Consider the following 14058-nt stretch of genomic DNA (forward strand, 5'->3'; position numbering starts at 1 on the left):
TTCAGGCCTATATCGGTAACAGATCTCTATCAACCCTAGGCCATGTCAGTGCCAGGCTAGTACAAACGCTAGGCCTGCTCCAGGGCCAAACCTGTACCAGTGGCAGACAAGTACCTGTGGCAACCCTCTACTAAGGTTATACCATTCCCAGACAAGTGCATACACCAACAGCAGACCTGCACAGTGGCAGACCAATGGTCTGAGATCATGGTTTGATACTTCATGAGCTAATAAAACATTCCCAATCTGACGAAATACCAAAGATTTCCTTGTATTCCACTCACCTCCATGATGTTTTCCAGATATGACACAGAACTTGTTTGTCTACATAGACTAACCTGGTTTCAGAGCTTCAGATTGCACCAGTTTCATAAATAATTTGAGTAGTTTTGGCAGATTTGCAACCCTCAAGTATGTTAAGACCCTGGAGGTGATCAAGGTTAACACAGTCTCTTAGTTCTGTACAGTTTCTGTCTGAAATCAGTCAGAATTTAGTGCAGTCCACTAGGTAAGATAGCAGGTGGACTCAGAAAATCATGTAGGAACCCATGCATCCAAATCCAAGATACATGAAAACTGTCTAACGTTAAATGAGTAGTAGATTGTGGAAATGTGCATAATCTTGGCTTGAATTCTCTTGCATACAGAAGATTGAGAAGTGATCCATTCCAGTTTAAAATATTAAAAGGATTTAATCAGGTAGCTTCAGAGAACTGCTTCTCCTGGTGAGGTAATGGAAAGAGGCCATTCAGCTCTTCAAGCCTGCTCCGTCACTCAATCTAATCTGCACCTCAACTCTATTTTCCCACTTTTGAACCACATCCCTCGATACCCTTACCAACAAAAATCTGTTGTTCTCAGTCATGAACATTTTAATTGGCCCCCAGATTCCACAGTTTTTTGGGAAAGATTCACAAGTTTTCACTAGTCTTTATGAGAAGAATTGCTTCCTGATTCATTCCTGAATATACTAAGCTTACGATTCCCGTCTACCCTGCTGAACCCTTGATCCTCTCACTCTTCATAGCTCAGTCCCTGTTCAATATTCTTGCGGTGATGTGCCAGCTGTCTTCAGTGGATTCATCTTACTTGCCTTGGGCAGATGGAGGCTAAGGTATCAGACTGTAAACTGCAAATTCAGCAGCAATTAGCTCAAAGTGTTCCAATGTGTTCATTCCAAAATAAATGCTCCAGAAGGGGAAGAATTAAAGTGACAGTCCTCCATCCAGAACTGTCCAAGTGTAACATCTTGAATCAAGGCAGGCACATGGCAACTAGGGTGTTCATTTGAAAGCTGATTATGTTTACATTTGTCTGGAGGACATTTGTACCAACAGGAAGTGTGATCAGTTTGCCTGAAGATTGGGTTTTTAGCTACGCTGCTCTGTTATTTGTTCCCAAGACCCAGTCGAAGCCTGCACTAACACCCAAGCAAATAAACTGATATTACAAGAGGATAAAGTTTTCGCTCCTGATACCCATCCCACCCACTGTATGAAGAGTAGGCAAACTCAGCTGTGAAGGTTTGCAGAGTTACTGAGTGGAAGCCTAGAGGGCTACTGGAAGCAAAGACAGCACCAGCCTTCAGTTTGATGTTGCAAATTTGAAAAGGCCAATGTCAGCCGGCAATTTGGCAGCTCGCAACCTGATCCTTTTATTTCCCCGTATCTCCTGCCACCAAGAGGCATAAGAGCAGCAATGACACACGAATCCCATCAGATTCATTTTACTCACAGTGAACAGACAATTCTGATTTGGACTTACTTTGTACCTGCTCTAGAATGTTTGATGGGATGCTATTTGTTGCACTGTACCTAGTCTGAAACATTCCCACACTGGCGTGGGACAGTGGAGGAGAAGATTTACATTTTAACTAGCCTGTATCTGTCCTGGGAGTGGGTAATGGGTCAACATAGAAGGATCTTTACATTTGTTATACGTTCACTGAGAGTAGAAATAGAAAAGTCATACACTCCAGCACTGGCATCAGGTCAATGTAACAACGAAAGCAATAATGGCATAATTCAATTTATTGAGTTCATGAGAATAAATCTCACAGTTTATGCTCTTCATACTCTGACATCTGGTTTCATCAGTTGCCAAAGAGTATTATTTTTCTCTTTGGAAGATGGCAGCCTGGGTTATAAAATGGTTTTATTAACACTGCATTTATTTCTCAGGTTCTGTCATGCTGATAATATAAAAATAACAGTCACACACCAGCTTTTGCTTTGAAAGAACTTAAATGCCACAAATTAAATCAACATCTGCCAATCTTCAGCTCAGCTTTGCACTGGATTCACAACTCGTTTTCCTGATGCTTTTGAATGAATTGTTTGCAATTCAGTGCTGGCTTACACTCAGTTTTTCCTTTTAATCTTTGTGTGTTAGTTGCTGCCAACATTCAAGGGTAATTCTGCATTGCTCCCTCATAAACATGTTCCTCTGGGAGGTGAAGTAGGCGTGTGTGGAATTTTGCAACAGTCAGCATTTTGAATCAGTTTGTGTTCATCCATCACATTAACACATACAATGAACAATTCTCTGGGCTATTTAATTGTGAACCAAATTTTTTTAAAAAACTTTCAAGGAGAGTTTCAGCACCCTCACAGAGAAACAGGTGGCAGACCTGAATGGGAATCAGGACATAAACAAGACCCTCAGTACACAAACACCAAGTGTCACTGCGTACTGAGGTTCTACCTGTCCTCGGTATTGCTAAGGATGGGACTGACCTCGTTGCCATGCAACGCTCCAAGTAGTTGGACCATTCCGTATCACCTGCCCCTTCATAGAGAAATTAGCAAAGAGAAACACCTTTAAACACAAGTCCATCACAGAGTGGTCAGTACATACCATCCTCAAGACCCTGAGGGAAAAGGAGAGGGTAGATTTTGTCGGGTTGTTCCCTGAGCAGACTGTCAAAGTCATTTGGCAAAATGCCTCATTGCCAGAACTTTCCAACAAGCACCAAAGACATCGTTTGGCTGTTGGTGAGAAGGACACTACCTGTGAGATCCTTCATGTACGCTCGGACTCTCTGCGCCACCGCAAAGCTGCGAGGGTGGGGTAGAGATGGTCACACATCTCTTTCTGGAATGTGCTTTTGCAAGGGAAGTCTGGAGAAAGATGTGGTGATTTTTGTCCAGGTTTGTCCCGAGCATCTCCGTGACACAGAACTCTGTGTTCTATGGTCTGTTCTCTAGGATGTACACACAGACAAACACCAACTGCGCCTGGAGGAGAATCAACTTGGTGAAAGACGCTCTTTGGTCTGCCTGAAACTTGTTGGTCTTCCAGATCGAGGAGTTGACCCTGACCGAGTGTTGTAGACTGGCACACTCCAAGGTTCAGGACTATGTGCTGGGGGACGCACTAAAGTTTGGGGCAGCTGCCACCAAGGCGCAGTGCAGAAAGTCTGGTCTAAGGTCTTTCTGCCAAAATTAAATGGGGTCCGTTCAGTTATCAGACCTGCCCTCGTGTGCTCAAATAAATGTAAATATAGTCTTGTGCAAGTAACAAAATGCCTTTGGTTTGTTTGTTGGACAGGGTCAAACTCCAATGTTTGTTTGTTTCTTCTTATGCTACTGAACTGAACTGCTTCATTGACTACATATGTACTAAAGATATTTTTATGAAGGAAGTATATTTTTCAAACATAAAGATAAGATTTACCCAGTTCATACTTAACAGTAAGGGTAAATTAAAAGTCAGGGTCCATATGCAACTTTGTTAAGGTATGTCTGGGGGAGCTCAGGCCTGTAATTTGCACATCCTGCACTATGGAAAATTCAAGACACTTCTGGTGGTGTGGATGACCATGTGTGCAAGAGGTGCCTCTTGAGGTCCAGGCTTTGGAGCTTGAGTGTTAACTGGGTAGAACTATGATGCATTCATGAGGCTGAGAGGTTCATGGATACCATGTTTCAAGATGTGCTCACCCTGCAGCTTAAGAAAGTGTTTGCAGGGACAGAGTGGTAATAGCAATAAAGGAATCAATTACAACAGCAAGGAGGGATGATATCTTGGAAAAATCATCAAATGGGAGTTTTTTCCTTTATTCATTCACAGGATGAGGGTGTTGCTGGCTAGGCAGCACTTATTGCCCAGAGGGCAGTTAAGAGTCAACCACATTGCTGTGGGTCTGGAGTCACATGTAGGCCAGACCAGGTAAGGATGGCAGTTTCTTTCCCTAAAGGACATTAGTGAACCAGATGGGTTTTTCCAACAATTGACAATGGATTCATAGTCATTGTTAGACTCTTAATTCCAGACATTTTGATTGAATTCAAATTTCACCATCTGCCATGGTGGGATTCAAACCCAGGTCCCCAGAACATTATCTGGGTCTCTGGACTAACAGTCTAGCAATAATACCATTAGGCCATGGCCTCCCCACATTATGTGGGTAGAAATAAAAAACACAAAGGGACAAAGACACTAGTGGGTGTACACCATAGGCCAAACAGTCAGGAGATCGAGGATCAAATATGCAATCAAATTTCAGACAAGCATAAAAGTAATAATAAGAAATTTTAACTACACGCATATTATCTGGGATAATTTAGGGTGTAAGGTCAGGAGTGTACAAATTCTTGAATTGCATCCAGGAGAAAGTTTTTTGGCCAGAAAATTGAAAGCCCAACAAGAAAGATGGCAGTTCTGGGCTTAATATTTGGAAATGAGCCAGGGAAGTTGGAAGGTGTATCAGTATGGGAGTATTTTGGAGATACTGACCATAATTCAGTTAGACTTAGGATAGTTATAGAAAAGGATAAGGATGGGAATAAATTTACAAAGCTATGATTTGGCCCAAGTGGACTGGGTGTAGCTACTTGTAGATAAAACTATATCAGTGCAGAGGGAGGAATTCAGGTAGGAAACAGTAAGAACAGAAAGCAAGTGTGGGATCAAGACCAGAGTGCCCTAGATGCCAAGGACATAAAGGTTAGGACTAAGAAAAATAGAGAAGCTTATGTCAGATACAGAGGGCTCAATGCAGCAGAGTTCCTACAGGAGTGTAAGCAGTTAGGAGAGGGGAGGGCATAGAGGGGATCTTAAAAGAGGAAATTAGGAAAGACAAGAGAGTTCACAAGAAAGCATTGGCAGGTAAAGAAAAACTCAAAGATTTTTTAAAAACATGAAAATTAAGGGAATACCTAGGGAAAGAGTAGGGACCAGAGAGGTAATCTCTGCGGGGTCCCAGAAAACATGGACACAATCCTCAATGAACACTTTGCATCTGTCTTCATAATGGATAAAGACAACACAGGGAAAGACATTGGAGTGGTGGACTGTAAAATATTAGAAGAAATGAACATAAAGAGGGTGGGGGTACCAATAGGTTTAGCAGACTTACAAATATGCAAGGCTGTTGAGAGAGGCAGGGGAGGAGATAGGAAGACCCTCAGCAGTAATTTCTCTAGTCACAGGTCACAAGATAGCTGTAAACTGCAGGAGAATATCAATGAATTAGTCAGCTGAGCACAACAATACCAAATGGAAGAAATGTACCTGAGGAAGTCTAACAAGGCAAGGGATTACACTACGATTGATAGGACCCTGGAAAGCACTGATTATCAGAGGGAGCTTGGTGTGGGTATCTCCAGATGCCAGTAGACAGCATGGCAGATGAATAAGGTGGTTAAGAAGGCACATGGGATACTTGTCTTTATTAGTCAAGACATAGAAGACAAGAGTGAGGAGGGTATGCTGGAACTTTATAAAACACTGGGTAGGCCACAACTGGAGTACTGTGTGTAGTTCAGGTCACCACAATACAGGAAGGATACGGTTACATGAAAGAGTGTGCAGAGGAGATTTACCAGGGCAGGATAGTTTGAGCTATAAGGAAAGACTGGATCAGCTGGAATTGTCTTCCTTGGAGATTCAAAGTTGAGAGAGAACCTGATCGAGCTGTATAAGATTATGAGGGGCTTGGATAGGATGGATAGGAAAATACCTTTCCCATTACTAGAGGAGGCATAGATTTAAGGTAAGAGGTTTGAGGCTAAGAGGAGAGTTGAGGAGAATTCTTTCACTCAGAGTGCGGTCAGAGTCTGAAGCACTTTGCCTGAAGAGTGGTTGAGTCAGAAACTTTCATAACATTCAAGCAGTATTTAGATATTCACTTGTGTTGCCAGGGCCTTCAGGGCTATGAGCCAAATGCCAGAAAATTGGATCTTTGTTGAACCGTGCAGACACAATGGACCAATAGCCTCCTGTGTGGTAAACATCTCCATGTTTATTTAAAAGTGGAACAATACTTTCTGATTTCTCTTTCCAAGTCCAAAGAGAATCTTGTGTCTGTCAAATTGACATTGTGCATGACAAACATGGGCCTCATGTTCAAAGCTTAGTGCATGTTTGGTTTTTGATTTGAGAGGCCAAGGCTCAGTACAGATAACAGAAAGGTTTAATGGCTTTTTAGAATATTGCATGTAATTGTGACAGGCTTAATAACCCAGTGCTACATTATATCTAATCTGTGCAAAAGTATTGTGCCATGCAATGTAAACATATTCAGCTGTTACTTTTATCACCCACTATTTCTTGATAATGTTTTGTTTCTCCCATTCGTTCCCATGGTCTTAAAGTTGATCTTGGGGTGGCTGCTGAAATATTCAGTGACATAGTCCTCTGTTTGGTGCCTTAAACTAAAGATCACAGTATTGCTGGGCTGCAGGAACCAAAGGTCAGGGAGTACAGGGATGATGGATAAATAAGACTCAGGATACATGTAACTGATCTTCAAATTAGCTTCAGTTTGCAGAGGGCATTGGTCAAGACAGTGGCTTAGGCAACATTATAGTAGATGAGATAACACAGTGTGGAGCTGGATGAACACAGCAGGCCAGGCAGCATCAGAGGAGCAGGAAAGCTGACGTTTCGGGTCTGGACCCTTCTTCAGAAATTAAAGTAGTTGAGTCTGGAAATAACAAAGTCATGGATACAGTTTACAGTAGCAAACAGGGTCTTGTTCACTTTTCATGGGATACGAATATCCATAAGACAGACATTTGTTTCCCTCTCTAAGTGCCCTTGAACCTAATTGTTTGCAAGGCTATTTCAGACATCAGCTAAGCGTGAAACACACAACTGTGAGTCTGGAGTTACACGTAGGCTAGACCAGGTAAGGTTGCCAGATTTCTTCCCTAAAGGACATCAGTGAACAAGCTAGGATTTTGCAACAATGAATGATTGTTTTAAGGTAAGCATTACAGAAACTAGCATTCAATTCCTGAATTATTAATTGAATTTAAGTTCCAGCAGCTCCATGATAGGCTTTGGACCTGGCCTGGGGCCCTCTGGATTACTAATTTAGAGACATTAGCACTGCAGCACCATCTCCCCCAGAAGTTAGACAATGATGTTATGAAGGAAGTAGGAGATAATTATGGTGGCAGAATGGATATAATGTTGGGCTCAGCTCAGAATCAAATAGTCTGATTCAACCTACAACTGTGACCAGACAGAGAGCAAGGAAACAACATTTGTGGTGAGAAACAATGACAATAGCTTTGGTTTTACAATCTGCAGTTTAGGTGGAGGACAATTCTCCTCATCTATCACTGGATGTCAGACAAGTGACATAACAAATAAGAGCCTACTGAGGGCTCAAGAGAGGTGGGAGGGAGTTACAAATAGGTATTGTCAGTGTAAATATGGAATCTGACAGTGTGGTGCAAACAGGACTCTACCTTTTTTCCAACTGATCCTCCAACCAGACTTACAGCAGAAAATCTATCAAGCTGCTGCTCAGATTTTGACCCCAATTCTGACAAGACTGGTCTAAAGCAGTGAATTGTCTAACTGATGGCTAGGCTGCACTTAATGTCCCAAAAGCATCTGGCATATTGTACAGCTATACAAGTATTATATTATCAAAAATATATTTTTATTATGCCTAAATTCTCAAGGTTGGTTTCCCAGTCTGGGGCCTCATTAGATTCTCAGCAATGCTATATTGTTCAGGGTGTGGTAACAGAGCATTTAGAAAATCATTTGGGCATACTTAACACAAAATTATAGAAGGGAAGCAGTGTTCAACTAATCTGTTAGTTTTTTGGGGCAGATAAGGGGCAACCAGTGGATACAATGTATTTGCATTTTTAAAATGTATTCAAAAGAATACACAGGAGGATATTACACAAAATTAGAGCTTGTGGTTTTGGTATAATAACTTGGACTAACGATATGTTAACTAACAGAGTGGGAATGGATGGACTATTTTCGGATTAGCACGCAGTAACTAATAAGGTGTCACAGGGATCTGTGCTTGGGCCCCACCTGTTTAGACTGCATATCAATGACTTAGCTGAGAGGACTGAGAAGAAAATATATGCAAGAAGGTATGCAAGTCAGCCAATGATACAAAGTTGTGTGGTCTCATCCATATTTTCAAATTTCTCCATTGCTGTTCCCTATTTCTGCAATCTTCTCTAAACCCACAACGAATGACACCTGTCATTTTCTTTCGTTAAGCACAGCATATTAGTTTAAACACATAGGACATTTAAATTTTTGCACAGACATGCATGCACATTTGAAACAGTTGACCTAAGCTCAACCTACATGGGAGCTTTTCTGAGTTTCCCACCATAACCTTCCCAAGCATAACCAGGGATGGGCAATAGAATAAATTTTTCCAGAAGCTTGCATATCCTAACAATAAATAATAATCAATTGTTTGAGAAGCAATTCATAGTGGAATGCATACTGTTAAATCATTGAATTCAGTAGGACTAAGCCAAATGCCTAGCAAAGTTATAGAAGAAAGTAAGAAATATTGTATCCTTAGAGCATTTCAAATCACTTCACAGCCAATTAATTAATTTTGAAGTGTTGTCACTGTTTTATTTTGTAGACAAACAGGCCACAGCATAGCCTTACAATCAGAAAATCAGACCAGTTAATCAATTCTGTGCAGGGCAATAATGTTGGCCAAGGCGCCATGAGTATTCCGTACTCTTTATTAAATCATACCATAATAGCCATCTCTAATAATGCAGCACTCTCAGTACTACACAGGAAATATTGACCTAGATTGCATCTTGGATCTCATATCCTTCTGACAAGAGGAAGGAGAATACTGCCAACAGAACTAGGTTAACATCACATTTGGAATATAGTCATTCCACAGACTATGTTTTATTTTACTTGATTAAATTCTAATTCGCTTTGAGGTGACGATCGTCAGTTCCCTGCAAGTTAACAGAAATCCACAGATTGGCATTGTTCAATGTGCTTCTAACTCTATGTCTGACTATATCTTAAAGGATCAACAACATGCCACTACTGCCATGAAGCCATCTCTTTAATTCAGCATTACTTCCAATAAATTGAAAGAGTGCCCAAGCTAACATATCATTTACACATACATTCAACAACGCATTAAAATGGATATAATCACATTCTTAGGTATTTCCCAAAATGCCTGTGGACACCTACTTCCCACAGGGGGGCTGGCACAAGAGTCTACATTTCTATATGAAAGTAGTTACCAGCTCTGTAATTAACTGCAAACACAACACCCTTGTGATACATTGCTCACATCTTGTGGTATTGTGGATTTGTATACCATCATAAAGATTTTATTCTGATAGCGCTGTTCCTTGCTTCCTCATCTAAGTCGCCATTTTTCACATGTGAGAAGACAATGAGATACTAGGAGCTTCCCATGCTCAAGGGACTGCACACCAGCATGAGTCAGGCTCTTCAGGGGAAAACCCCCAGCTCAGAGACAGTCTTCAGGAGAGTAGAAGATTGGGGTAACATTTAAAAATGAACATGAAAAGCACAGCAACAAATTAACGTTGAGGATTGCCCACAAATATGAATGGCCTGCAATCAAAAGAGACACCTTATGATGACTTAATGAACAGTAATTTAATGTGATGATTATACCACTGGCGGAATCTGTCAATCTGTTCTCCCGAGGTGGTGAGAAATAAGATAAACTACTGAGAGAGACATATGAAATGCAACAATTGCATTGAAGTCAAATCCACTAATGGGAAATGACCTAAATGGTTTATTTAATTTACTGTAAGTTTGTAATTGTATCCAGCATCACTGCAAAGTTGTTAGTTACATAGTTCACTATAGTTATTCATCACAAGATTCTATCATTAAGTATTGTTACTGTAAAAAAAAAACTGTTATTCTAAAACCACACAGCAGTGTACTCTCTGTCACACAGTACGAGTTCATTGGACAGGAGAATGAATCAGAGAGATCAGGATGTATCATTCTAGGTCTCAAGGTTTTTGATTGCTATATTTTAATTAGTGGAAAATCAGCTGCTTATTGTCCCTTACATCTCATCCTGTACATCAAGTGAGGGTTAGTTCTTGGCATTTTGCCAGCTGATCTTTTCCTTAATTTCTTAGAAGAATAACTTTACATCTTTCAGGTATTTGTGTATCACATCTGTGGTTTTGAGGTGTGCTGATATGTGGCGGTACAATTAAGTGTCCCTGCTTGCCGCATTTCCAACTCCTGGGAGCTCCACTCAATTCCGCTCAAGGATACAGTTGAGAATTGGCAACAAGTTGGAGTCCATCATTCCAGCAGGATTCCAAATGCACAGCCTCTGCCATCTAGAATAGGAAGGGCAGCAGGTACATGGCAGCTGCCACTTGCAAGTTGCAATCTAAGCCATACACCATCTTGACTTGGAACTGTATTGCGGTTCGTTCATTAAAGCTGAGTCAAAATCCTGCAACTTCTTTCCTGATAGTATAGCCATGGCCTGCAGCAGTTCAAGAAAGCAGCTCACCATCACCTTATCAAAGACACGTAGGAATGGTCAATGAATGTTGGCCTAACTAGTGCCATGTATATCCAATGAACAAATTTTTAAATCTCAACTCTCGACATTACAAAGCATAGGCTCAACCCATAGATTGATGAATAAAAGCATATTATGGTTCCCAGCGATACAGATCAAGATGATGGCCAAGTTTAATCTTTCCTGATACTTACAGCAACAGCAGTAAGTCCCTTGAGGCTGTTCTGCCATTCTACTACATCTCACCTAAACTGGCCTTATTTGATTTAAGATGGGACTGTGGTGAGGACACCACAATTAGCCTCAGTGTCTCTTGACCTTGGGGCCAGCAGCAGCAACAGGTCTGGATTGCTATTTGTTGACATCTGCTGGAATTTGCATATATGTAAACATCAGGTGAGAACAAACTCATGTTCATTTGCGGTGCAGGCAAAATTCATTACCCAGGTTTCTACATGAATCTCTTGAGTTAGATACAGGAGGCCTGCTAATACCTAGGGGCTGTAACCCTCCACCAGGCATTGATTGGGTTTGCCTTTTGCACTCAAGTACAAACTCCATAATTAAACTCCCCACCCACTGACCTCTTCATTCAGTTTAAAGGACAAGAAAATCATGAGCTGAAGAGAGCAGGAAAGTAAAGACCCTGATACTTAGAGTTGTTAGAGTTTTATAAAGGCTACAGCGCATGAACCAGCCATTCTACATGACGGTCAAAGCCTTTATGTTCCAGAAAAGCTTCCTTCCATATCTCACTCCTTCTCTCGTTCTTTTGAGGAGAGGAATAGAGAACAGACAATATCTAAAAACTTCTAACTTTTCAGGAGCAATGTTGACTGTTCAGCTTTTTTCTATGCAAATGAAGCATGCTATCAGAATTGTAACTGAGAATACAGAGTTGATTAACAACTTACTCTGTGCTGGCTTCAGCACTGTAGAAGCAACTGTTAGAGAACTCTGAAATAGAGTTATATACAAGAGCCAATGGCTCTTGAGAAATGTGTCACTCGGCCAGCCTAATGGTTGTGTATATTGTAGCAGCTCAATAGATATCAGACAGGCAACAACAAGTAGAATACACAATCTCAATCCAAGATCACTGTCTTGGCCAGTAACTATATTGAGCATCAAGGTGAATCACAGTGAGCCTGAAATTCAGTCACACACTGCCATTACTAACATTTTACTCTCGACTTCTCATCACCATTAGCTTAATCCCCCCCAAACCCATTGGAAGCTCTGTTACACGTGACAATGGTATGTCTCAGGAAGCAGTCCAGGGAACAAACCATTTATCAGCCCCTGTGCTCCAGTTTGTAATAGTGAAGTTCAATTGCAAGCTACAGCAGGATCAATTCTAACTTGTGAGAATTGGGGTTAGCAGAATGTTAATTCAGAATTACATAGAATGCGTAGCACTGCAACAGGACACTCAGTCCAACAGGTCTATGCCAGACATTATGTTGCACACAAGTGTGCTCTCATACAATCAACATATCCTCCAATTCCTTTCTCACTTGTGTTCATCTCACTTCCCCTTAAATGCACCTCAACTACTCATTGTGGTAACAACTGCAACATTCTCAGTGTTCTTTTTAATTCTTTACTAAAATTTATCAGTGACCATCTTATATTTATGGTTCTTGGTTTTGATCTTCCCCACAAAAAAAAAACAACTACCCCACTGAACACTTCCATAATTTAAAAGTCCTCCATTAGGTCATCCCTCAACCATCTTTTTGCTGCAGAGTATACTGTATGGCTTCTGCCTGTCCTGATAACTGAACAATGGTCACTTGAACAAAATATTCTGGGATCCTGCACTTGTAAAACTGACCCCAGCATAAACTAGAAGTGAGGAGGAAAGCAATTGGATGGAATAAAGCAAGCAGCTCAGAGCCCAAACAGTTAAATTACACACCCTACAATATCACAAGAATTTGCTTTGCTCAACAGTAATAATTCAGAAGAAAACAAAGAATGAAGACCAGCTGCATCTGAATTAAAGAAAGAGAGAAAAAGAAATCTGTTCCTTATTTATTCTATAATTACTTTAATGGTTTTAGGGCAAATTGGCTCCTGGGATAATCAAATTCTGTGTAACATAGTCTGAATAATGTAAGTACAAGGTTTGTGTGTGAGCTGTATTGCTAAGTGCCTATACCTCACCACTCTATTCTCCCACAAACAGAGTAATAAGTAGAGATTTCAGTAACTCTACCCAGGTAAATTGCAGGCTGGTTTTCACCAAGGAAATCCACCATTAACTCTTTAAGATGTAATTTGTGCCGACATTAAATCAGCCCACTGCCTGCCATTAGGTCAATTGCTAGTGGAAAAAGTAAGAGACCATCAGTGGGAGTCTGTATGTGTCATGTGGCAACTGTGATTACAAGGAAGGAGATTGCTTAATTGTGACCAGGTTGATGAAACTACAATTTTAGGATTAGTTATTTGGGTAAGGATACAATTGGATTCCAGCTAGTGCCAATGTTCCATGTTGGCACATTTCTCATTCTAGTTATTACTATGAATGCTCAGCGACCTTTAGTGACCTCGCACAACTGACAGTTTCAATCAAAAATGATGGAAAACAATCAGCTAAACTTGTTCGCTATCCTGAGAATTCTCACTTTGCTGCGTAGGGGAGCTGATTACTTATTTTTCTCCCTCTTCCTCACTCATTAACTTCAACACTACATCAACTCAAGAGATTCTTGCCAGTGCTACTTTTGAAGCAGTCACTACAAGATTAGGAGCAAAGTCAGGGAATTCTCTTCTAGCTCCGCGGTTAGCTCTCACATCTCTGAGGCAGAAGTCATGCATTCAAGACCGCTCCAAAGTCCTGAATGTATAGTCCAGGCAGACACACCAAGTCCTGTCCTGAAGACCTGCTGTATTTGGGAAGTGATGTTAATCTCAGGCTCTGACTGTTGTTTCAGGTGGCACTATTACAAAGAACTGATGAGTTCACTGATGCAAAATATTGCATCCAATTCAAGACACCAGACTGAGCTCCACTATGACTGAGTTGGCCTAATCCTAAATGACTTATTGTTTACACAGATTCTGTGGCAGGTGGTTCTGGAACAAAAGGGGAATAACTTACTTCACCTCGTCCTCATCAATCTATCTGTTCTACATGTATTTGGCGATGACAGTTTCGGTAGGAATGAGCACCACAGTTCTTGTGGAGACAAATTCCTGTCTTCTGATTGAGGATATCTTCCACTATGTTGTGTGGCACTACCAACTTGCGAAATGGA

At 41.0% G+C, this 14058-nt stretch overlaps 1 protein-coding gene across 1 annotated transcript in view; it reads right to left on the reverse strand.

Annotated features, from left to right (window-relative positions):
* The window catches only part of LOC109935092 (multiple epidermal growth factor-like domains protein 6), a 407878-nt gene that overhangs the window by 141815 nt on the left and 252005 nt on the right, over positions 1–14058 (reverse strand). The gene's annotated exons all lie outside the window — the stretch shown is intronic.

This window comes from Rhincodon typus, chromosome 31 (genome assembly GCF_021869965.1).
Source record: "Rhincodon typus isolate 14 chromosome 31, sRhiTyp1.1, whole genome shotgun sequence".
Lineage (NCBI taxonomy): Eukaryota > Metazoa > Chordata > Chondrichthyes > Orectolobiformes > Rhincodontidae > Rhincodon > Rhincodon typus.